The 26,796-nt window shown below is 38.9% G+C and overlaps 1 protein-coding gene across 10 annotated transcripts in view; it reads left to right on the top strand.

Moving 5' to 3' along the window:
• The window catches only part of syngap1b (synaptic Ras GTPase activating protein 1b), a 207,054-nt gene that overhangs the window by 95,597 nt on the left and 84,661 nt on the right, over positions 1-26,796 (top strand). The window contains exon 1 of one of the 10 annotated variants that reach the window (XM_041987633.1): positions 18,905-19,257. The exons of the other annotated variants lie outside the window; for them this stretch is intronic. The gene's annotated coding sequence lies outside the window, so the exon portion shown is untranslated. Of the gene's footprint in view, positions 1-18,904; positions 19,258-26,796 lie in introns of those variants that run through there. 10 annotated transcript variants of the gene reach the window in all.

Raw genomic sequence — 26,796 nt, 5'->3', positions numbered from 1 at the left:
ACCCAGATAAAAAATACATAAAATATACAATTTAAAAATATCCAGGTAAAAAATAAAGGGATTTATAATGAAAAATTGTGGTGCAGTGGTATGAAAAATTTGAGAAAAAAAAGCAGAGTTGACCAGAGTCAAGTTCTCCCCAAACTTCTCCACTTTATTTCCATCCCCTGTTCCCTCTGGTGTAAACCTCGAAAGCAGCACAATTTTTGTAAAGTTTGTGTGATTACAGAAATGAGAGAATCAGGTTTGGCTACAGGCTGTTTGTGGCTAAAACACTAAAGTTCAGAGTCTGAAACTGGTAGCCACAACATGACAGTTAACAATGGCAGCTCCAGTTTACTAGTTTTGTGTGTAACTCATCTCATTGATCAAAGATAAATGGACAGATTTTTATCTGCTAGGAATTTTTCAATGCCTCTCTGAAGGTTCTGTGAAACAAATTATTTGTTACATTCAGTACCTCTGTTTGTTTCCTTCATAAAAATGTTTCTGTTATCACAGTGCCTTGTGTCTTTTAACTGCTTAACCTTGTTATACATGTTTTAAAATCTTATGATTGCTTTCTGTTATTGGACTTCAGGCTGAGTTGATCTGATAGTGTCATATATGATCTTCATAGTACACAAGGTGTTACATTTTTAAAAATGATTGTAAGATTTTATCTCCCATTCCCAAGTCTAAGGTCTTCTTTATGGTTGCATGGTCTGCAGGATCTCAAGGATTTTAGGGATTTTACCAACAAAGTCAGACTTGTATGCAGTCGTACAAAACCTAGCATTTTTTAGCCCAGGCGTGTCCAGCTCCAGTCCTCGAGAGGCACAATGCTGCAGGTTTTCAGTGTATGACTTTGGATACCCCTGATTTAGTCCTGCAAGATAATGTGATGTATATCTTATAGATGCAATATGTAAAATTCTGCATTCCTGAATCGTTGGATGGCACAGTGACATCTAATATGTGCACTGAGTGTGGCTGTCCAGCAGTGTCCTAAGGCTGAGAAACCACACTGCACAACTTTTTCTTCCGGGATGCCCCCTGACATTGCAGTTAAGTTTAATTTTACGCACCGCAACACACGTTAGCAAGCGGGTATAATCACACCAGCCGTTTTAAATGCACACTGTGGCTGATTCAGCAAAGACATGCAAGAAGACATTATCAATCTGTAGAATGAAGTGTAGAAATATCCCTTCGTGTTGCCATAGACAAACATCCTATTAACCACAATAGAAACAGCATAATATGGTTGTTTTAGTGGGTGCATGTTACTTAACATAATTTTAAACACAGTACTTTTGGTATAAAAATAAAACAAAGCTATATATGGCTAACAATGGTACCAGTGCAACCAAGAGTTACCCACACCTCAGATTCCTTCACGTGTTTCTGAGACTGACTTCCAGTAGCAGATTCATCTACATCTGCTGGTATTGCTGAAGGAAAAATCAAGTAATTACAAAGATATCATCCACTTGGCACAATGGATGGTCTTTAAAGTGGCTCTATTATGCTCATTTCAGGCTAATTTATTTTATATGCGAGTCCACAAGGGCAGGAATCAAGCCAGCATTTTTCACAAACCCCTTTATTTCATATCAATCCTCTCCCATCAGCCTCTGCCAGAAACAAGCAGAATGAGATTATTCTGCTCTGAGCCCCACCTCCCCCTGATGTGGGCTGCCTCTGATTGGTCAATTGCAAGGAGTAGTTGTTGGGAGCACACGCTGTTTTTATCATAGAAACACCAACAGAACTTGTACTGTAAACAAACCAAAGTAATATAAATACTCAGTAAACAATGTCATCACAAAACATAGAACCGTACATGTTCGAGTCCGAATCAGACCCCAAAAACAAAACAGCTCAGCAAACCATTGCAAGGAATACAGCAGGACGTATCTGTGTGGTAAAAATCTCTGCTTACCAGCTATAGTCCGTTGTTTGCCGTCCTTCACTCGCCTTATAAATTTGAACATGCTCCTGTTAATAGATGTACATGTGGCAAATACCAAGAGAGGTGCTGCCAAGAAATAGATATGGTAACGATGCTATTTGCTAACATTTTCATGCATTGTTACACTATAGTTAGCTGCATTTCCAGCCATTCCATGTAAAATTATTGTTTCAAGTGGCTAATCAGCTGGATGTTTTGATCACTAACTTTCTGGTCATCATTGCATGGGTGTTACCTGCTGGTTAAGTAAGTGTGGGTTAATTCATTTAGTTTGACTGTTGCGTACATACTATCGAAACAAAACAGATAACTTATTTGGTTTTACTTACAACTTTTGGCTCAGGTCCTTGATTGTAGGAAGAGACCCTCCTTTCAGCTAAAACCTGGTCGCAAACCCCTTATTGTACTGGCCCTTATTTATCCAGCAGTCTTCGGTGAAGTGCCGGTCACAAATACAAACGTTGGTGCAACTCTGTGGCTGGCTCTGAAAAAGAAACTCCATCCATTGCTGTCTAACCGTTGTTTCCTTCAGGAATTTGAGCAAATGTTGGTTTCCTTCACAGCCAAAGAAGCATTTCTTGTGTGACACATTGACACTGAAAACGTTGCGGTGTCCACCGCAGTGTCTTCAACCTTACACTGAGCAGTGAAGGTGGGTGGGCCTTTCTTCTCATGAACGTGCACAATCTGGAGATGATGATAATTAACAGGCCAGTGGTTCCCAGGCTGGGGTCCTTTGGCTCCCAAGGGGGTCCCCAAGGCTTTGACTCATCAGAGTCAGCGTGATTTAAATTAAGGCGATGTCCAGACGAGTTGAGGTGTAATTGCTGACATTTTTTGATTATTTGGGTCTTTCATTTACATGAAGCCAGTGTTTTGGGAGCCTGCAAAAACTTTGCACCATTTCATTAATGAGACCTGTCTGAGAAAAAGTAAGGCTATATGTTGATAATTCCCTTAGCTTTCGTTTGATCTAAGGTAAGGAGTCAGCCAGAATACATAATTTATGGTGAGAAGCAGTTAATGAAAGAATAAAACCGAGCATGGTTTCAACACGGGGCAGGCAGGGGGTCCACGGCTTTTTGCTAGTTGCATGAAGGATGTCCTCGGGGAAAATAGGTTGGAAACCACTGGTCCAGAGGATCTCAGTCCATTTAAAAACTTTTCAGAGGTTTCAGTTTGGTACAAATTGGTCAGAAAAATTGGCCATAAGACCAACATACTGCTACAGTGGGATGATTTTAAAATGAGTGAGTATGCTTTATGAGGTGAAAACCATCTCATTTGATACTGTAAACTGAACTTTTAGACATGAAAACATCCAAATTCTGGTGTGTTTTCCAGCTCCAGTGGATTCATGTTACCCCTTAGAGCCATAAACCCCATCAATCACAAGGCCAAGGTACTTATTTTTCATACATTTAGCTTCCTGTCACTTCTCTGAAATGCCACAGCCTCCCAAGTGTGAAACATGAAACAGATGCAAACAGCTGTATACAGCTGAGGAGCTACAATGAGTCCAATACAGAGATGCACAAAGAAACCAAATAGCAATAACCCTTGATAGAGCTGCTGCTAATCTGGCAATAAATTTACTTTAACAAAGACGTGTAAATAGAGTTGAGGAAGTGGTGAAAAAATGGCAAGGACAAGCCGGTCAACGTGACAATAACAGGTATGGAAATATTCACTGTAGAACTTTTACATCAGGAGCAGCTCTGTGTGAATTTAAAATACCACAGAGATTGTGTTACTGTAAATAGCATATTATTGGCAACCTAGCAACTAAGAAGCTAGGGAATAAACTGAAAGAGGAAAGCTGAATTGAAGGCATGTCCAGACCTAAGTGGTCATCCTCATTTCCAACTTGTCACGTTAATGTTACCTTAATGAGAAATTCAATGTGCTCATTTTAAAGTCTCCAAAGCCGTAATTACTTTGGAGGAATAATTACTTTAATGACATGATCAAGTTGCTTTAATGCAGATTATGTAGTAGTATATATGATTTTATATAACAAAATAAAGAGTTAACAAGATCTCCACTGTGTCCACTTTCTGTACAGTAAATAAAAACGTTCTGATGAGGAATAGTTTTAGATGTATAAAGCTGTTGTTAAGAAGACTGACAGTGATGAAGAGGCATTCAAACTCATATAAGCGCCATATAATTATTTTTTCATTGTATAAATTATGGGGGCATCATCCCTGTACTCACACAGCATGAAGTCTGCAGTGCTAGATGTCCATCCGTTTTCTATACCCACTTATTGTAATGCAGGGTCATGAGGGGAGTTTGTGGATTTTGCATGTCCCCTTACCCCACCATGTTATATGTATGCTGGCAAATGTCCCCAAACATCACATTTACACACACAAACACACACACACACAGTCTGTTTGATATTGAAATATGAGTTTGTAGATCTTGTAAAAAAAAAAAAAACATGATACTTTTGTTTTGAAGAAAAGAGAAAACTATCAGCTTCTATTTAGTTCAAATCTATATTAAGTTTAGGAAACTTTAAAACTTACAAATGTGTCAGTAATTGCTTCATGTCTTTAATGATTAGTTGCTGGATGATTCACTGGGAGCATTTAACTTCTTCCCCCTCCATCTCCAACCTCCAAATAAAGACTCTGCAGCCTCTAAAGTTTGTTACATTCTCCACAAGAACCGAGAACTTTGTTCTCGAGGTCACATGAACAAATTTAAGTAATTTTATTCTTGTGGCCCTAGTTGGTTTTTGCTGCTTGTTCTTGACACAGCGGCCAAGCAGAACTTTCTTGTTGCGGGGGTCTGAGAGGTATTGGGTGATTGGTTGGACTTTTGAGGTGGGCGTGGCTAATGCAGAAAAGAGTGAGGCAGAAACTTGTCACTTTAGCATTTCTCCTTATGCAAGGTTGAACGGAAAGTTGTAATAAACACCTGATCAAAGTGTTGAGAAAATACGAAAACACATGCAACACATGCACGTGCACAACACTGCCCTGCTTCAGGCAAAGTTTGTGATAGAAATTATTGTGTGAGCTGGCCTAAACTTTATTAAAGCTGTCATGAGATGCAGCATTACTGTTACACTTACAAATTATCATGTGGCCTTTTCACACTAAAACAAAACTTACAGACGCTGGCCAGTTCTCTTGTAGCTTCCCTTTTGTCTGTCTACTAGCAGGATGAAGTAAAAGGCAAAGATCATGTACCGTCTCAAAATTTGTCTAGTTTCGTTTTATGTAAAACTCTCTCCAAATAAATCCGTTTTACAAAGAACTCTCTCTGCGTTGCCCCTAGCAACAGCTATTAATAGAGATCTCCATCAAGTGATGATGATGATGATGACAGTTGGTAAAGGCGTGATCAGAGATCTATATAACTTTGTGACACTTCCTTGTTTATTTAGAGAGATCTCTCTGCATGCTCGACTGCATGATTTTTATATTTCTCTTGCTATAATAAACTTGTAAAAGACAGTTTGACTCGGCATCATTTTTGATTCTCCCCACGAAGATTTTTCCAGCACAAGTTTCACACTAAGTATGAAATAACTGGGTCAGTTGTTTATTGCACATAAAGACAAGAACACGACAACAGCTAATTCAGCATCCGTCTTCATCCTGTCTCTTCTCTGAGATCTCTCCATCCAGTAGAAGTCAGACAGATGTTGACTCATGTCTTATCTCTTGTTCTCTCTTTCTTTTTCTCACTTCCTTTTGACAATGTCTTGTTGCATTTCTCTGCTGAATCAGCCATGTTCAAAATGTCCAATCTGATATAAAGCAAACACAATGCCCTGGGTTGGAAGTGTAGTTTCTCAGCCTTGGGATGCTGCAGGATAACAATGGGTCCAGTAATGTATAATGAATGTCATTATGCCATCAAAACAAGTCAGAAGCATCAAGTTTTAAGGTCGGAAAGTTTTGCTTTAAATGTGATGCAATGGTTATTTTGTGACACTGTATACCTCTGTGGAATTGTTGTCCGTTTGCACAATAAAAATAAATAAGAAATCAAGCAAATATCATGTCCATGAACAGAAATAATTTGATTGAGTTTATCTATTTTCTTTCAGCATGTTTTCAGCTAACACTCTTTTAAACATTCACAGGATGATCTCACAGCTGGGTCAACATGCCTTCTCTTTTTATTTTCCCTGTGGATGGAATAAGCTTTTAAATACCAACAGCTTACAAACATCACCCTCTTTAAATATCTTGATGGATTTTTTTAAATGGCCCTGGAGGAAAACTTGTTGGTGTTTTATGTCATCTTTAACTAGAGATAAAGCATGTTTTGGATGTATTTGGTGTGGCCATTAGATCTGCCTGTCTTACTTTGTAGACCTACTAATTTAATTTAATTTAATTTAATTTAAAATAAAGTAAAATAAAATTAATACACTGACTAAAAGCAATAAACAGGAAAAGAGGGTTACATTTTATGGAGCAGTCTTTTCACATATTAGTTCAATTTCAGTTTTATGGGTACCTTGTAAGAAAATTAACCTTTGGGAAATTAATTATTTCTTTAATCAAAACAGATGTTTAGGGCCTGCGGGGATGGTAAAAAAAAAAAAAAACGCTGGACATATAAATGAAAAATTTACTACTTTTAGATTCAGTTTTTCACACAACAGTTTATGTATGGCCACACATTTATATTTCATTAAAGGTGGGTTATCTAGCAGGGCTCTTTTCTATTATTCTCACACTTCCAGTGGTGTAGCTAAATACAGTTTCTTACACAGAATATGGAAGATTTGCTGCTTTGCTCTACTTTTATCTTAACAGAACAACTTTGTTAGTACTCACAGGTTTGTGTCCCAACCATAACTAATAAGTGGCCACCAGGTTGTTTTGGTTTGCATGAGCAAACACACCCATTTAAGAAGAGGACAGTCTCAGTTCATCAAAATCTACAACCACATCTATTACTGCTCAGTTTTTCAGCTCCATACATGACTTTGGACATGACCCATGAGTCAGTAATGCACATACTCAGCATTGCAGTTGTTTGTGGAAAAGCTTGATAAACAATGGACAACAATCTAAAGATTTCCCTCCTCCATTCACTGTGATGCTACTGATACTCGCAGCTTCCTTTTACTCTCTGCTCTAGTTGTCTGTACGTGTTTTTATATAACATTAAGCTTTTCCATTTGCACTCCATAACCCCTTTAATTGAATATCTGGACACAGTAGATTGGAAAGAGGGAGGCAGGAGATAGGAAAAGGGTAGAGGGGGAAAAGTAGAGGAAACAAGAAGAGAAAAATAATAGAGAGAAAAAGAGGGGAGATGGGAAATTAGAAGGAGAAAGGATTGTGAGATGGAGAATGAGAAAGGAAAGGCCAACAGCAGCTCCTTGTCTCACAGTCACCTTGAGGCTTGGTACTGTTCCAAGCTGATGCACACATTCTTCACCCTGGAGTCGGGTCTGCATCTGTTTGCATAGCCTCCCTCTGAAACACGGAAACCAAAGTTTACTGCTCATTGCTGTAAGCATCTCTGCTTATATTATGTAAGCCCTGATGTACCTGCCTGAAAGGCCTCACCTGTTTATGTGTCCTTACCCAGAGGTGTTGTGACATCAGTGAGATTCTCATGAAAACATAAAAAGGACCATACAATGGATCCGAGCCATGATTTTGTTTACAGCATGCAGCACAGCATTCCTTCACTTTATTTGTTTCCATTACGTGTAGGTGGATGTGCCAAAGTCAACAATATGCTCGTCTTGCCGTCCAGGTTTAACATATGTTTCTGACAAGCGAGAAGTTTTATATTTTAGTCTGGTTGGTGTGTCACTGCTCGTCATAACAGTTATTTTTGTAAGAGTTTTGCGTGGTTTTAGATTTCAAATTAATAACTTTTCTATTTGTCTGCTATTCGATGACAGTAAAGGTAAAGTGTGAACTAGTTGTAAAATATGAGGATAGAAATTACTTTAAATGTCAAGCAAAATTGTAAATGGACGGTGGTCATCAGTGACCAAAATTCTTCCAGACATATACAGGTTTTCATCTGTGAGTGGATCCAGTGGCCTCAGGTGCAGCAATGACTGCGCTACAGGCAACTACTTCAGCATTGTGTAATGTGTACTGTCTTCTTCTATGGTCCTTTTAAGGCATTACTTTCCCAAACAGTGCTCTAACACCTATCAATCAAAGCTGGTACTGCAGTTTAAAAAGCTTAGAGGCTTCTCACTTCACACACACAGTTGTTTGTCCATTTAGAGACACTGTATTAAAAATGGTGACACAAATATGGCAGCTGTCATGTATGTAGACTCACAGCAAATAGATATTAATGTCTTATTCTAAGAGAATAAAAACACAACAGTTATTTTAGTAATCGATTAGATAGAAACACCAGTTTTGAAATAGAACTTTGATTTTCTTACACGCTACACAGTTATAAAAGAAGTCCACAGGTTTATTATACAAGTATCAGACAATGTGCAGACTGCACAGCTGAATTGATTGCACTCCATCTAAAACTGTAGAATCAGGCTTCTCCGGCTAGATTGTTCTTTCTTGGAACATTGCTTCCCACAAGCATGAACCTGAGTTTTGACTCGGCTTTGTTTGAATTTTTATCATCATCTCTTTATATTCTTCTACATCCTCTGGCACAGCAGCAGTTGGCGAGTATTGATGACTCACAAATGACTTAGCAATAACTGGGTAGCAGAAAACGAGAGCTGCAGAGATGTGATTAATGTGATTATGTGGGTGGATGTTGGAGCGTTAGCAGGTGGCAGTATTTTAAAGGTTAAAAATGTGGGCTTCTGTTTGGAAATGCTCTGATTTGAATCTGCAAAACAGCAGGATATACATAAAATTTAGGGGAAAAAAATGCCCACTGTTCCTGGGATGGACTCTAAAAAAATTTGAGGCAATGCTGAAAAAAAGGCATATAGTTTAAATTTAAATAAGAGGAATGCATTAACCATGTTTTAAATTAGCCCTAATGACAGACTGAATATCATAAAAATCCTCTGATATGATGCTGATGACCAATCAGTTCTTGCTCTTTAGCCTCTTTCACATAACTGATGTCAAATATTTAAATTTATATCAGCTAAATAAACCATTTAAACCCTTTTTTAAATCATGCCTGTTATTGTATAAGTTCAAACTGGGACTAAAATGCTTTAGCTGTTACAGACACCTTTGCTGCAAAAAGAAAAACTACCCAGCTGAATTTCATCCAACTAGATGGAGAACTGGGCAAAGACGCCATTAAATTTTAGTTCAAACCAGGATCACTTCCATCAAACTGGTCTCAGAGGAGACTGCGCTCTGTCTGCCCTTCTACCTTCAAAAGTAACAGGTCATTAAAAGGAGGTAGCTTTTCATTTCATAAGGAAGTGAAAACTGTGAAAACATGGATATTATACAGACTAATACTTGTACCTCCATCTCAGAGATTCAGCTGTGACTTATGTAAAAAGCTTTATTTAATGGATAAAATGCAACACTGCAAAAAGCCTTAAGCTACCCCTCGTTTCATTTTTAATATTACCAGGAAAACAGGCACTAGTAGTGGTGATTTACTGAAATGTGCCAACATAAATGAAGGGTCATACACTGTAATGCAAAAATAGAGTTTATTTAATCATAAGGAGCCTGAAAGATCAGTATTAGGTATGATACTTTAAGGGTACATTTACACAGGAGATATTTGGTCTGCTTTAAACAAACCCTGGTTGACTTCCACAGATAGTACGGCTTGTTAGGAACACTAAGAAGCAAACTTTTCTTTTTTTAAAAAAACAGGTTTCATAGTTCACTTGCAAGTGAACCTTGGTGCAGTTTGCTTACAGTGTGAAAGCAAATGAACCATCCAGTGAACCAAAGAGATGAAGTGATGCAGCGTGTGTCATAGAACAACATTTTGAATAACTAACTGCATCACCTGCTGCTGAAACTGTGCAGATTTTTGTGAAAACCGTACTACGTTTTAACACCAAAGTAAAAACAGAAACCCCAAGACCCAGTTGAACTAGGATGAATGTGCCCTTATTTTTCAACACAGTCTGAACCCTCTTAGACAAGCTTCTCTGTCATTTCTTTAAGTAATCTTCAGAAATAGTTCTCCAGGTTTATTTAAAGAATTTCTAAAGCTCTTATTTGGATGTTTCTGCCTTTCGTTCTGTTCTCTGGTCTGATGATCGCACATTGCTTCAATACTGTTGATGTCCGGGTTCTGGGGACGATCCATCCCTCCATCAGACCTGTTGCCACTGATTTTCAGTCTAGTTCTTGTGTCATGTGGCATACCTCATTCTTTTCCTCCTGTTTCTGATGAGGCTTTGGCCAACAGTCAATGGATCAGCTGAAGGTCCAGATGCATCTCTCAGTCCTGGTTCAGACCTCTGCTGGATTTGTTCCTATTTCTTCAGACTATCACTTTCAGATATTGTTCATTTGCTGTAGTATTTAGGCCTGACACTTCTTCCTTTGTCCTTCACTTGTCCAGTTTCTTTCAGGGCACACTCTACACCATGCTGAGATATGCCAAGTTTTTAGCTAATATCTCTTTGGGAATCACCTTGTTGGTGCAAAAATACTTACCTTCAAAATGCCAGAACTACTGCTCAAGATTACTTCTAAAGATTATAAGAGAGTCTGACTGCTTAGATACATAATCTAAAGGAATGTGGGATACATCATGACTCTTACACAGAATACATTGGTTTGCAACAGTTAAATGTTTTTATTATTGTTATTATTATTATTATTATTATTATTATTTCAATGTCCCAAAATTTTCTCTTTAAGCCCCCAGAGTTTAAAGGAGGGTTTTTAGTATTACCATGACCTGCCATGCTCATGCTCAGGCCAGTGTCATTTGTTCAGCAGTAGAACATCAACAATCTTGCTTCTCTTACTATTTTATGGGTCCCCATGCAGCCCTCAGCACCATCTCGGGTCACTGTGAGACAAAGACTGGGAGTCATAATGGTCTTTGCTCTAAAATCTGAATGAACGTCTTTATTGCTTTAAGCTTTAATCTCTTTAAAACAGTTGTTGAAATAATGAGAACTGCTGGCCAGTTACTGCAGAGTTGATCATTGGATTCCTACAGGCCAGACAGATGTGAAAATGAAGGGAAATGCCTCTGTGTACCTGGCAGCATGAGCCACACCTGCACGCCATGGGCCTCGTTGTCACCGTGATTTGGCACAAAGCCTAGCACAGTGGCAGTGGGCACATGTATAGTCCTGTCCTCCCTGTTTGGCCATCCATCATCCTGTTGCTGGATACAAGACTTTCTCAGCACTCCATTTTTACAATACAACACTCGGACCCCCTCCCATCTTTCCATTTTCTCTTCCAACTCTTCAGGAGTCTGGCTGTCACAGTGTGAATCCTGTTACAGCTCCTCTGGTTCGTTCCTCTCCTGTCAGCATGAACCCCCCGTTATCTATCCATCTGAAACACAGAAGCTGACACAAGCTGCTGTCTGCTCTGCAGTACTTCCACTGGAAGTTGATCTGATCGCTTGGTCGAGTTTGGACTGACAGTGAAGAGGTGGGGTTGGGGGGGGGGGGGGGGGGGTCTGATGGACATGGCAGTGTACGATCATTTCCATTTCAAGCCATTTGACCTGTGATGAAAACACTGGCTCCCAGGGAGTTTGAGTCTGGTTGCCAGTAGATAACTTTGAAGTCCAAAATGTTATGTGTCTGTTATTATGATTTTGTGATAAATGATCAATTTATAACTCATGAAGTGGAGTTTCTCCAGCTGATACATCAGTAAAACAGTCTAACAAAGAAAAAACTGAAATCAGCATTTGGCATCACAGCAGTCATTTATTTGTGAAGTAATGCTGCTCTTGCTCAACCAAAATCAAGAGTACACATGACACTATTCTTTTAGCAAGACAAAATTTTTACATATTATTACAATATATGCAATTTTCTGTATCCATAAAGCAAAACACAGATTTTTGCTTTTTCTCATTTCCATTGGTCCAAAGGATGTAAAATTGCCATAGTAAAGAAGCAGACACCCTTCAGCTACAGTTACACAGGCAGTATGAAATCTACATGCTACAAGATGCTGAGCCTTGTGAGGTCAGATTCTGCACTTTTTACCACTTTTATTTACTTTTTGATCATTTTCTCACAGCAGTGTTAGATTTAGTGTTCAGTTCTTATGATCTGATACCCATGAACCTCAGTTTTTCCTAAAACTAAGCATTTAAACTTAAACAGCTAGCTGAGGTTGTGTTGGGTTTGGGTCATCTGTGCACATATCTGTGCATGCACATGACATTTTGTTGTTACACAGCACAGCTGTTCATGCTTTGGCTCTTCTCCTGAGGCTGTTCTCAGTTTTCAGTAACACTTTATTTGAAGGGATGTTGATAGAACGCAAAACACTGTCATAAACATGACATGATACCTGTCATGAACATGAACATTTTTTATGAACACTGATCACTGTTGATGCGTGTAATTCAGCATGACAGGGTGACATTAACCAAGGCAACGTAACGCATCATAAACATGCTATAGATGTAACGAACACATTCATCCACCATACAGAAAGTCTATAGCTTCATGTGTTGGCATTACATTAAAATGTCATATTAGTCTTTTTTTGGCTGTAGTGAGACATTTACACTATAAATGTGTCATGAAGTCATTTAAAAAATCTGAAATGGTCTGAAAAATGTCAGAGCTTAAGATAGCGTGCACATCTTTTCCTTATAGTACAGCAGCTAGCAGAAATGTTAAAAATCATGCATTTATTTACAAACAGATGATTATGCCTATGCTTGATTTTAATAAAATAATCATAATTAAACATAATTTTCACCATGTTCACGAAATTGTCTATGTTCATGTGGGTGAAACTGACAAAAATATCAGAGCTTTGAGCTTTTTTTGCTAGAAGGCATATTATTATTATTATTAATATTATTATTATTATTATTATAAGGCATAAATTGATAATCATCACAGTCAATATTGAAACTGAATTACAATGGTTTTAACTTAAAGCTACATGCCATGTGAGGATGAAACAAAGAAAAAAAATTGCTTGCATTTGATTGCATTTAATTACTTCAACGTTCCACAATGTCCAATGACACGAAAGTATAAACTTTTTAAACCTTCATAAGATACCAATCACTAGGTGGAGATACAGCATGGCAGGCACAGGCAGCACAATGATGCTCTTCAATACAGGCATCCAAGTGCACCTTCTGCTGCCTGCTGCTGATTTTATAGTGGACACGAACTTCTGACTGGTTAAGAAGTAAGATTTAAGTCTTTAAAGCCCAAGCCAAGTAAAAATTGTGGTGAAAAGTCAAATTTCTTTAATCTGAAGTCTTTATTTTACCCTTTAACAAATGTAAAAAAAATTAAATAATAATAATAATTATAAATAAATTTACCACTTATTTCCATGTGATATGTCAAAATGATTGTAGGATGGTCCTCTGTCTCCTGGCATCCATCAGAGGGCAAAAGACAAGTATTAGATTGTGTCCAACAGGGTTTTGAGCAAAGTTTTTACCACAGAGTGATGCAAAAGGTCTCCGAAAGTATATAAAAAATGATAAATACAGCATAATAGGAGTAAATTGTTAAACTTTGGTAGATTTTTCAATCCAATACACTTAATTTCTAAAGCATGTTTTAAAAACAAAAACATGTCTCCAAAAATCAGCAATACTGATGAAAAAAATAAAAACAATAACCAAGTGTATCTCTGTTTAGCAGCAGCTGATCTCGTGGGATCTCATTTAAAGCAACATTTCTTTGTTTTATTTTATCTTTAAAAACTTCATACATACAGAAAGAATAATAATAAAATAAAAAAGACTAATTAACTCATAAATATTAAAATATGCTTCTGGCAAACAAAACAATAACCTTAACGGCTCCTGTCTACCTTCACTCCTTAATCCAGAGCTACACTCCTTCTCGACAGTTACGCTCTGCCATTGAAAGACGCCTAGTGCTCCCACCACAACGTGGCTAAAAATCAGTAGCTAGACTCTTTTCCTCTGTTGTTCCCCGGTGGTGGAACAATCTACCAAACTCTGTCCGATCCGCAGAGTCCTTATCCACGTTTAAGCGCAAGCTAAAGACTCAGTTTTTTAAGGAGCATTTCCACACTTAGCTTAACTCTTCTACTCAGAATGAGTTAGAAAGATTTGTCCAGCTATTTGGCTCAACTAAGTACTGAAGAAGCTGTGTGCACTTATGCCCAAGATGATATTGTTCGATGAAATCGTCATCTTGTATTTAAACAAAATGACTTACAACAAACTTAAAAAAAAAAAAAAACTTAAAACAAAAAATATATGCACTGCCTCTAGCACTACATGACACCACCTGGGTCCAGCTGGACTCACAGCAGTCTGACTATCACTTAATTGTGATGTCCCATCTTGTTTGAATTCTTGCTTGTGTTGTTCTTGCTCTTAAATGTAAGTTGATTTGGATAAAAGCGTCTGCTAAATGACTGTAGAATAGAATAGAATAGAATAGAATGACCCTTAAAGGCATTACCTCTTGTTCACAATATCGTATTTAGATAACATCTTGCAGCTTTCCTGCTTGAAATGTAAACAGTAGTTGTCTATGAATACTGACAGAGATGCCAGAAAAAGAAAGGAGACCAATGGGATCCCATTAAGGAGCGATAACCAGAAAAGATAAAAATGTATGAGTTACGCTTTCAGCCAATCAGGTATCAGGTTTGCAGCTGGAAGAGAGCAACAGAGTTTAACATCACAAGGTTGTAATGTCATGTGACAAGCTCGTGTTCTGTGGTGCCGAAAGTCAGGAGAGATTTCTACAGAATGCATTTATTTCTAAAATATCGTGATGCAAAATATCAGCACAGAGCAGCACTAAACAAGCAGGAAGAAAACCTGATTAGACATAATAAAACAGAGTTATGGTCACATCACGAAGGCTAAACCCAAATTTAGATATTTGCTCCATTCTTTCTTTTTTTATCCAGCTTTTCAGACGTTAACACAATTTTTATAATAATTTCTAAAATATCAATCAAATATAAAGCAGAATGTTAAGGTTTTATACACAGTTGTTACATAAACAGTAAGAGTGGGTACATTAATATAAACTGCCAGAGGCTGACTCTCCAGTCAAGAACCATAAAATCAGTGCGGATGAAGGAGGCACAAAATTATTTAATTAGAGTACAAATTAAATCTCAAATTAACTGAAACAGTCTTCATAAAGATCAGGGGCTGGATGTATAAACAGTTTGTTGTTGAAGCACATAGTCACTTAGCATCTGCTGGTGTCCTGTGTTTTTACATCTCTTAGTTCAGAGTTAATAGCCTCTGTTTCATTTTTTTATATTCAGTATGTTTTTGTTTTTGATTCCAGCCCTGAGAAAAACAAACAAAAACATTTTTCTCCACGTTGCCAACAATCTTCTGGCAGCCATCTACTTAAAAATCTTCTCATCTGATGTAATTACTGGCAGGAAAAATTAACTGTATTTTCAAAAATTTCAAAACCTATACTTTTCTTTTAACATATATATGTATGCACTTGTTATTATTCCTTTTGAGTATTTATTAACAAAGAACTTCTCATCATTTATCCTGATGGTTCATGAGCATCTTAGTGAGTCATCTCATATTTTTCATGTTTTCGAACTAAGCAGCCTTTTCCTGCAGAGCTCCGGGGCTCATTTCACAAAAGCAACTTGTGTGCTCGCACGCAGGAGTCGGGAAATGCGTGAAAGTTAACACAAGACAAAGGGAGTTATCTCTTTGTGCAAACTGTGGTTTACAAACTTTTGAAATTGAGCCCAAAGTCATTTCTTTTCTCTTTGTTGCTCTCTTTGTTGCACAAGAGCAGTATTTCTAATGACTATGATAAAACAGAGCATCACATGACCCTTAAATTGACCAAGCAGAAATAATATACATTAATTAAATGCATGTAGCATCATGACTTTAAATCCTTTTGCAATGTCTTTGTAAGGATTCATCAGTATGACATGATGTGATTAATGTTTTTGATTCCATATGGATTACATGAGTATGTGTTTGTGCATATGTTGGAGCTGTTTAAGCTTCCAAATTAAATATAGGCTTTAAGCAGATTTCACATGTAGCAACAGTGTAGAGACAAGAAGAATCTGCAGTAACTCACATAGCAACGCAGCATAAGAGGAAGAAGCGACACATGAGAGGACAAGATTACTACCATAGTACATCAGGCTTAGCTTGCCATCTTTAATGGTAACCATGGAAATAATTATAGAGCAGACAGACTGTAGAGAGAGTGAGCTGCAGAGGAAGAAAGGAAAGAATGGGAGGGGGAAAGACAACAGGAGAGGAGTAGAAGAAGAAATCTGCAGGGGGGCACAGTAGCTGAAATGCGTGTTGGAATCCTGAAACTGCAGATGGCAATGATCAGAAACTGTTCAAAGATCAAAGTAGTGATGCTGAGGTAGATGTTGAGAGCAAAGTCATGTTCAAGCACCTTGCAGAGGTTGCATCTTTCTGTTTAGCTACATAAAGATTTACCACCAAACAGAGAAGAACATAGAAGGAAAAGAGGTTATAAATTACTTTTTTATGTTGAATATAGAAGCATGTTATATGGTTAAAAAAAGGGTTGCCTCAAACCCATAGTTGTCATAGAAACAGATCTAAGACACCCTTTACCCATTGCTTATATTTGCTGAATCAATGTTGATGATAACAGGCTGGAAAATATGCTTGATGCTTGCATCAGTCACACAAAGTTATAGCTGCAGTCCACTGAGATGTAAACCAAAGTGATAGGCTTAAGTAATTACATTTATTTGCCCCAGTTTTATGTTTCTAAAGAGCTGCATGTTTTATGAAAGCAGCAGGGGGAGGTTAACACTCCTAGAAATTATCAGCATCGTTTTTAATTTTGAACGGTCATTATTTGCCTGTGGGTGTGTAAAATGCATCAGGAGGTCGTATGAACTGGGCTCTGAGCATATAAATTATGTGGGTAATAATACGCGCGCGAACTTCCCACGCTTTTGCCCTTGGCTCTGAACTTCACACTGCACTAAGCGTGCATGTGTGCGTGACAGCAGAAAGTTACAGGTAACTAGAAATGACTGGGAGGCTGGGTGGAAATGAGGAGAGGAAGAAAGGGAGGTTAAAAAAAAGTGATGAGTGCTTAAAATCACTCCTGGTCCCAGCAGGGATCCATCCAGCCCCACCTCCTCTGAGCATCTCTCTCTTTTCAGCCTCTCCCTCTCTGGCTGTATCGCTGGAGATAACTCAGAGAGAAGCGGGGAGAGACGGAAGCGCAGGGCACGAGTGCGCTGCTGCTGCTTCTGCCTCCCCCAAAAAACCCGTCCTGCTGTCCACCTGCGCGGGATAATCTCTGTCCAGATAGCAGACAGGAGACGCTACAGCATCAGTCATTTTGCCAAGCGGATTATTTGAGGATGCACCGTGGTTTGGTGGAAAGGAAGATGATGGACTAAGTTACCATTGCAGCCGCATGTTTTTTCCTCTTGCCGCCTGTCATCTTGGATGCATTTAGATGGACGGCAATTTGTAGACTTTCTGACTGGGTGTTTGGTTTTTTTCTTTTACTAGAAACTGAAGCTTTCGGTTTCCGCGAAGCTGCTTCAGAAAGACGCAGCAGACAGCCAAGCGAAGCGACTTCCTTCAGCCTTTGGCGCACATATAGATCGGCAGATTCTTTTACTCCTTGACGCACACATTTACCTTGATATGCACGTGCCCATACGCACATGGCTTCATCCGCATTCAGGCAGTCCCCTCCCCTCTTTCTCTGTGTTCACCTAGCTTTTGATCGCAGTTAAACTGCCGCTCACCTCTCACCCACCAATCTCAGCCAAGTTCACCGTTGACATGCACAAGGCGGGCGCGCGCTAAGGAAAGCATCTCTCAGAAACATTCCCATCTAAAAGATGAGAGAAACTGGCCTCAGCAGATCTGTCGTTGGTCACCGGGTTTGCGTGTGCAGGGTCGGGCCGGAGGGCACTGGGGAGAGAGGACAGGAAGAGGCCGAGGAGGAGAAGCTGTCATCTGGGCTGCCCGCTGTGGACCTGCAGCTGCTACCGGGGCTCGAGAAGCAGGCTGCTGCTGCTGCCGTGGGGAGGCGGGGGGAGGACGACCAGCGCCTCAGTGTGAAATTATAACACTCAGCTGGCTTTGGGAGTGTTTGTTTTACTGTCGTCTTACCTCTCACTAATTAATCTGAGGGATGCGAGATAACGAGCTGTGGCCTACTTCATAACTGTCACCCCGTACTCTTCAGTGTGGCACTTTTGGGTCACCTTACAAGTAAATTCAGCACTTTGGAGAAGTATAAGCCTAAAGTTGGAGTGGATTTACCTTTTGGCTGGACATTCTCCCACCAACACACTACATAACCAATAGCAGTTCAACCTTGCCTCTTTTTTTTCCACAGTAGAAAAATCCTAATAATCTTCATATAGTGTGTGTGCCATGCTCAGGAGTGAGTTTATTGCACTTGATATTTTGTATTTCTTATATATTGATAGCTATTTCTTTAAGATAGCCAATGATTATATAATTTATAATTTTATGTATTGTTTGTAGAGGATTTTACTTAAATTTAGTACGCGACTAATCCTTTTTCTAATCACCTACTGGGATATATCCAAATACCTTGAAGGAGCCCTGCTTCCAGGTGCCTTGGTAGTGGAGGTAGGTGATTTGTCTTTTTTTCATTTGTGTCCAAGACACATTTAAAGGTCATGGACTGATTTAAGACCAACATTTATCTAGTTGCAACATGGAAATGTTTTTGCTGTACTGAGCTTTTGTAGTGGGATTGATTTCCCTTTGCTTTAGTGCAAATTTTCTTCTAGACTGAATAGCGTGGTTGACTTTTTTTTTTTTTTGATTTTGGGGGGGTAGGAGGGAGGATTAATATTTCTCTGTCTGGAACTTTTACACGGCCTTATAAACCCACCAGAGGATGATCACCTGCTTTTCAGACGGGCAGAAAAACGTCTCTCTGTCATAACACTTGCTGGCTGGTGCTGTTTGCAGACACACTCAAGTTATTTATATCACTGTGTGCTTTTGGAGTATGGGTTCGGAGCAAGTGGCGATGCTTGATGGAATGTAATACAATTTGAGGAGCTGCAGAAGTTTCGGATAGATACAAAGACTCGGAATTCAGGTTGGAGTCACCGGTGTTTGCTGGCACCAGCTTTCTGTGGAGTCCCACACTTTAACCTGGAACCTCAGAGACTGTCTTTGGGAGTTTGGACATAAAGCACAAGAGCCCCCTTCTGATTTAGGTAGGACATATTCATCTTTCTGTTTGAAACCATATATCTTCCAAGTCTAAACCAAAAAGCAAAAACAGTAGATTATCCTAAAAAAAAAAAAAAAAAAACAAAGACAGAAAATACACTTCACTAACACAAAGAATGTTTTTTTTTTATTGTTCCTGCAGTCATAGTTTCAGAGCTACTGTAATCTTCACCCTATTTGCACTCTTGCATGACATTACTTCTTTCCATGTGTTTCTGTGGGTTTGTCCTCAACCTCAAGAGCATAAATGTGAACTGCTTTGCATGTGCTGTTTCTTCACATGCAAGTAAATCTCTGCATTTACCTGTAAAAATATTCCTCATTTTATGCTGACCAGCTGAGTCAATATATCTTAACATCAACAAACACTTTACCCCAACTAAACACTCAATGGCAGACTTGTCGCTTGAGAAAAATCATTAAATATCTAGTGGCTCCTGATGTCCTTGTGTTGCACATAAAAGGGAAGATTACACATCCAGTAAATAATGTATGACAAGCATTAACAGGGTAAATCAGATCAGACTGTAGCCTGCTCCCTTTGCTCAAACAAATCAACTGTCTCCCACAATAAACCCAAGCTGGAGCCAAAATTAGATCTTTCATTTCTTTGTTTTAAAGCTGCAATAGGTGTGTTTGCAGAGAAGCTGAAAAATCTCCACTTCCCACCAAAGCAAAGGCAAAAGCAATCAGTTGGCAGCTGACTGACAGCTCTGAATAAAGTTAACCTCAGATTCCCAAAACACAGCGTTACTGGTGACGGCAAATAAAAGCAAAATGCAATATCAGTATAATCAAGGCTCTGACATATTACTCATTTCTCTTCACACTGCATGAGAACTATTTTTGTCTGATTGAAAGAAAATGGCAACCTATAAAAACTCAGAGCAGTAAAATATGTTGAGCTGCAGCATCAGGAACAGTAGTGGTAGAAAAATTTGTTATTTTTTTTATTATTATTTGTGACTGGTGGCTTGTGAGATTTAAAACCTTTTTTTTTCTAAGCAGATCAGCTTTGCAAGTACAAAGGATTGTCCAGAATCCTGGTAAATGACCAAGTTGGCTCGTACTGTTCATGTAGAGTGAAGAAACTTGTGATCAGCAGTCAAATTGTGTCATGGTTGGACTGCTGGCTGGTGCTTCTGTCCCACTCTGTGTCATATTTTTCAGTTTTTAGTTGCAATGATTGAACGTCTCAGCATTTAACTGCTCACTTGGGTGTTTTGTTTTCTTCTGTCAGCTGTGGAACATTTACATTGAAGACATTTTACTTGTTTAGCAGAGTTGCATGGCTAATTTTTGTTTTATAATTTGTTTTACATGATCTGGGTGTTCCCCACGACAGACAGGTATTTAGCCGACTGACTGATTAATTGTTACATCAGATTGTTTTTTTTTTTTTTTTTTTTTTATTTTTAAAGATCCTGCCTCATATTAATGTTGGTGTGTTGTTGTCTCTTACAATGTCTGACTTTAGTGTAACATACTTGTATTAGTGCACATTGTCACCAGTTTCACATCTCTGTTGTTAGGAGAAAAAGTCTGTGGCAATAATAAGTTCAAACTTAGGAGAATAAGTGAGATTTGGTTTGTCACCAATTCAAAGGCCGGCAATTGTCCAGCTTCTACAGAAGAAATCTCCAACATGCAGGACAGAAGTGAAAGTGCAACGGTAACAAATAACATATCAAGGATGCAAACTACATTTGCATGTCTAATTTTAACTGCTTATTTGCTTTTTAATGCAAAGCAAAATCCCGTGTCAGACTTGGGGATCACCAATATCACCAATATTTCCGAATAATTATTCCATTATAATTATGCAGATCAGTAATGGACCTTAAAACAGCCCCATCTTCCGCTACATCAGAACATACTGAGACCTCCTCTGCCTCCACCTCCAGCCTGTCCGCCTCCTGCAGGCAGGTGATGAAGCAACTGGAGAGCCTGAACCGGAGCGAGCCTGCAGGTCCAGATGGTGTCAGCACCAGGGTTTTCAGAAAACCTCCTCAGAACAATTTGTTGGATTCTTCAGCACCTTTTCAAACCAGCCTGAGTCAGAGAAGAGTTCCTGTTCTTTGGAAAACATCCTGCCTTGTCCAGTACCTAAAAAATCTCAACCATCTGAACCAAATGACTACAGGCCAGTTGCCCTAACATCTTACACCATGAAAGTCCTGCAGAAAACGTTATTGGATCATCTCAATAAGCAAGTCACCACCATTCAGGACTCATTACAGTTTGTTTATCATAATTTTCTTGGGGTTGAAGACACCATCATCTACCTGCTTCAGAAAGCCAAGTCTCATATGGACCAATCAGGCAGCATTTTGAGGATCATTTTTTTTTATATTTATTAAGTGCTTTTAATGCAGTTCAGCCACTCTGTTATGTGAGAAGCTCCAGGTGGATGCCTCCATAACCACCTGGATTTATGGCTACCTAACAAACATGCCACAGTTTGTGAGACTGAAGGGTTGTGTGTCTGAGATGGTGGTCAGCAGCCCAGGAGAACCACAAGGGACTGCACTCTCACCATTTCTCTTCACACTGTACACCTCAGACTTCCAATACAACTTTGAGTCCTGTCATCTGCAGTAATACTCTGATTACTCTGCAGGTGTGGGGTGTATCAGTGATGACAAGAAGCTGAGTACAGAGACCTGGTCAGTCAGTTTGTGAGACTGAGCAGAAACAATCACCTCATCTTGAATGCAAACAAAACAAAAGAGATGATCATTGACTTCAGGAGGGACAGGAGTAAACATAACACTGTTTACATCCTTGGAGAAGAGGTGGAGGTGGTGGAGGAAAACAAGTACCTTGGAGTTCAGCTGGACAACAGACTAGAAATGCAACTCAGAAGCATCTAGAAGAAAGGACAGACTCTACTTCATAAAGACACACTATGTAACTTTCCAACCTTAAAACTCTGTGTTCCCGACTCATGAAATGGCATCTATTATGTGTAGTTCTGGGTAATGAAAACACAGATTAACTTTTTGTATTGCATGCCTACTCCTGCAGGTTGCTGTTAGATTGAGTTGTACACTATTGTAATTGTGTGGCTAGCCCAAGTTTCTGGGGACAAAACACTAAACCAAAAGCAGCCCCTTGCATGGCATCTCCACCACCACTAGTGTATAAATCTATGAGGGTGAATGAGGCAACAGCATAGTAAAGTCATTTGTAACTACCAGGAAAACCTGAGAAATGCAACTCCAAAAATCACTTGCATCATTCATGGAAACAGGCTGCAGTTCCACTTGTTTGTACAAGTTCTATTTCTTATTTATTCAAACCTGGATGGAGAGGCCAGTTTTTTTTTTTTTTTTTAGAAAAGGGGCTCTGATTGGAGGATTTAACATCTATCCATGTTTAGATCTTTTAGATTTTTGGTTTGAAGAGCGACAAATACTGCAAGTGTTTCTCCAGATTAATGTTTTCCTAAATATGCAAACTGCAAAACGCCACAATGTAGGATGAAATTCTTAAATTTCTTGTTACTGTTTTGCTTTACCTTCATGGCTCTTGAGGACAACATTTATACATTAACTTATTAATGAGAGTTTTACGTGTGGATGCTGTACATTATACTTAAAATACAGGAGAGACTGGCTTGCTTTTGTAGTCAGAGTTCATGGATCAAAAGCAAACAGGGAGCCAACCCGTGTTCTATCATAACAAAGGCAAACATACAAAAAGCCCTGAGCATTTTAGTGCTATTAAGACACCCACTCCCTCTCCAGCCTCCATCTCTGGCTCTTGTGCTCTCTCTTTCTGTCTCCATCCAACTCCCCCTTCCTCAGTGCAACTCCCATCTCTCTCACTCTTGTTACCACTCCCCCAGATGCATTTCCTCCATCTCTATCCCTTTTTTCTTCTATTTAGCTGTCATCCTTCCTTCACTCCATATAGTTCTTCTCTTTCCCAGCTACTCCTACATGCATACTTACCACCACCACCACCCCCTCACATGCACTGTTTCTTCTCTTTTTTTTAAACCAACCTCTTACTCATGTGTGTCTACATCCCTCCCTCCCACTCTTTTAACTCCGTCTCTCTCTCAGCTCTCAGAGGGTCTAAGCTGGAAGCGATTGCCACCCACACATTCTCTCTTCAGCTTTCAGCTTGACATCAGATTTACATTCACAATGAACGAGCACAGCATTTCACATGTTGCCTAGCACAAGGCTACACACACAAACATGTGAATGCAGGAGCTGGTTACTGCCACATGTGAGCAAACGTGACGTTAAATGAGATGTAAAATTTGCTGTTTGTGTGTGCCCTGGAATATAATACTGAAAAGGACTAATTAGAGTCAGAAGTATTTTCTGACACTGGACATTTTATGAAAATTCATTCTATTGAAAGTAATTAATAGATAGAATGTTAATAATTTTCAGTATGCAGTAACTATGAGAGGCCATCATTTATATAGTGTTAAAGGAAAAGTATGGCAGTGCTACAGAAGTAAATAAATCCATGAAAGAGCAAAAATAATCAAATAAAAACATTCAAAGCTTCAAGGCTACAATCTATCTGAGAAGAGTGACATCTTGTGGCTATACTGTTGCTGCATGAGCAGTCTTCAGCCGTACGTTGGTGCATTTGTTAATCCCAGATATTTTAGTTAAAAATTTGGAAACTTAATTGAGAAATCAGGTGGGCATTGCTAATGATGATCAAGTCTCTATCACTGTGGCCTTGAATACAATTCTTCAGCATGTGCATTTATAGTCTTGTAACAACTACAATACGAGATTGTTAACCGTTGTGTTGCCAGATCTGAGGCAGCACTGCATTTCAGCTTCCCCTTTCAAAAAATCCAAACCACTTTCTGCTGTTCTCGCTATTCCTCATACATTTATGTAAAATTTCTGCAAATTCCAGCATTGAAGCTACATTTTTGTAATGGAGGCAGAGCATCTAGCTAGCTAGCTGTTAGTGCAAAGCAAATGCATTTAATAGTCTTCTAGTTCCACATTCCAGTGTTAAGGGTGGTGTCTGCTTACATCATCCCTCTGCACCATGCAAATTGTAATTAGACCTGCCCTAAAAATCCTGAACAGTAAATCAGTGAGACTGATTAACCAATTCTTGACCTTCTTTTTAAAGAGTCTTTCTCTTGTCCAACACACTACATGTTTCCACTGAATCTTTGCTTTACTTGGACTTAAATGCTCTTTATTCTTTTTTTTAGCAGGTTTGAGCATGGACTTTTTACTTCCTTTTGTTGACTACCTTATTTGTCACTTATTTCCTCTCATGTGTTCTCCTAAACCAGTTTCATGTTGGAGACATGTAGGCTGCTGCTATTAAAGTACAATATTGGCACTAAGTAATGAACACAGTTATAATATTCCAACTAGTCTCAAAAGATTAAATTCAGCTCCAGGAGAGGAGAGTAAAAGCATTTAACACAATTTTTCAACGGTAACATGTTTTAAACCAAAGGAAAAAAACATCAAACATACAGTGTAAAGAAACTGTGAATGGTCATTCATAAGTAAAGCACAATTATATACATACAATGTCAAGAGTCTCTGTGCATTCGAGTGTTTGCAACGCAGAGGAGTTCAAATCTGCCTGCAAACAGGGGGGCACAACCCAGTTTAACAGATCCAACACTTGGTGTCCAGAGGAAGTCCAGGTGTGTTGGAAGGGGATGCACATGAAGCTAAGTGAGTTGGTTGGGCAATAAATAACAAGTTGCAAAGGGGGGAAACAATAGAAAAAACTGCACAAAAGAAGCCTCCTACCAGCCCGACCAGAGCACAGGAGGATCAGCTCGGTTCCAAGCGCAAACCTTCAGGCGGGTTCCCCAGAGTTCATTGGGTTTAAGCTCGCCATCAGAAACTGGCCATTCAGTAGTTTATATCAAATGCTTCACTCCGTTTAACGCCTGGCGGCTCTGGCAGTTGGCTCCTCGCAGCACTGTTTCCCCATGTGTGCCCCTTTCGCTCCTGCTGGTGGCAAATTACTACCGGGTATCATGCTACTCTGATTGGCTGCACCCGGTCATGTGACTACGTGATGTAATCAAGCAAAGGCAACTATGTAATTGCGTAGACAGTCGAGGACAACATACATAGCAGGATAGTAATGATTTTATCATCCGGGTTACATTTTGTTGGAATAATTGGATTATTAACAGGTTAAGTTTTATGTGGCTTCTTTTAAACAGTGCATTTACAGCGACTATAATTTGGGAAAATAACACAGGTGTACATCAACAGGTGTTTTACAAAAAGCAAAGGCAGATTAAGTATTTGACTCATACAGCAGCTGGAGTGCACACACACATCTGACTGGCTCAGAGCTGAAGTTAGATATAAAAGCAGTGGAAAAAATAAAAATAGTAATGGCGGCGGGAATTCTTTCATAGAAAAGGGGAAAGAATAAGTAAGTAAGTAAGTAATAATAATAAAGAACCATTGTGACATAAAGTAAAATATTAGATGATTTATACGAGACCTGAATAAATGTATTTTAGAATATAGAACTATATTGTAGATAAATGAGCAGAGTAAGGCAAAAATACATAAAAATGCTTTTAATAATTATTTTGTCATTTGCCAAAATTTTTCTCATTTATAGATTCTTATTTTTTTGTCTTTACATTTTTATATTTATTTCTTTTTAGATTTTCTTATTCGTTGTCTTATATTTTAAGGCATTTGTTGTCGCTATCATTGCATAGAATAGTTGAGGATCGAGAAGGGAAGATCATATCCTTTCAGTATCTATGCTCTAATTGGCCAAGCTTCGCTTCCAGCATCCTTTGCATTATGTCCTTGGCAACGCACTTCCCCCCCGAGGATTATACTGACTCACCCGAGTTGAACTCTTCTCAGAGGGTTTGGTGGAGGGTGCTGTCTCTGGATTACAAGTCAGTGCCCTGTCAACATGATTGTGAAGCTGTTATTTTTTAGGTTTATTAAAAGTTGCATATAGCTTTAACTCTTCTGTTCAGCAACATCTATCCCACACAGCTCAAATGAAACTGAGTCCCAGCTGTCTTATCATCAGGTAAAATCAGTCGATCTTTTCTTCTGTCCACAAGCTCTTCTTTTCAGAGACTCTGTGTGAGAGTTTATGGTTGTGCAGACTGCAGCAGCTCTGAGTGCAGCATCCTCATCGATGTTACTGTTTACACCCCAGAGTTGTGTTCCTGGAACTAAACACTGATTAAATTCTGTGCCTTTGCTTCATGTTAATGGGTGTTGGTGGATTTTTAAAGAATACGTGTACAGAAGTTGTTTTGGGTGTAGAGCTCTGTTGTGTGCTGGTATTGGTTGTGCAGGTCTTTAGCAAAGAAAGTTCGTGGTGTTGTACAATAGTTAGAATTTTTGCAATGTGACAGTGGTTTCTAATAGAAATCCATGAGATTTTACATGATTCAAAATGACTCAGAATTAAGTTCTTAAATCTGAACAACAAACTTTTGCTTTTATTCAGACTTTTCATAAGTTGCTTGACCAGAAATATTTTCTACCCTGATTGAGTAACATTTTTAG

The sequence above is a fragment of the Melanotaenia boesemani genome, chromosome 6, assembly GCF_017639745.1.
Source record: "Melanotaenia boesemani isolate fMelBoe1 chromosome 6, fMelBoe1.pri, whole genome shotgun sequence".
NCBI lineage: Eukaryota > Metazoa > Chordata > Actinopteri > Atheriniformes > Melanotaeniidae > Melanotaenia > Melanotaenia boesemani.
This window is presented reverse-complemented; position numbering and strand designations above follow the sequence as displayed.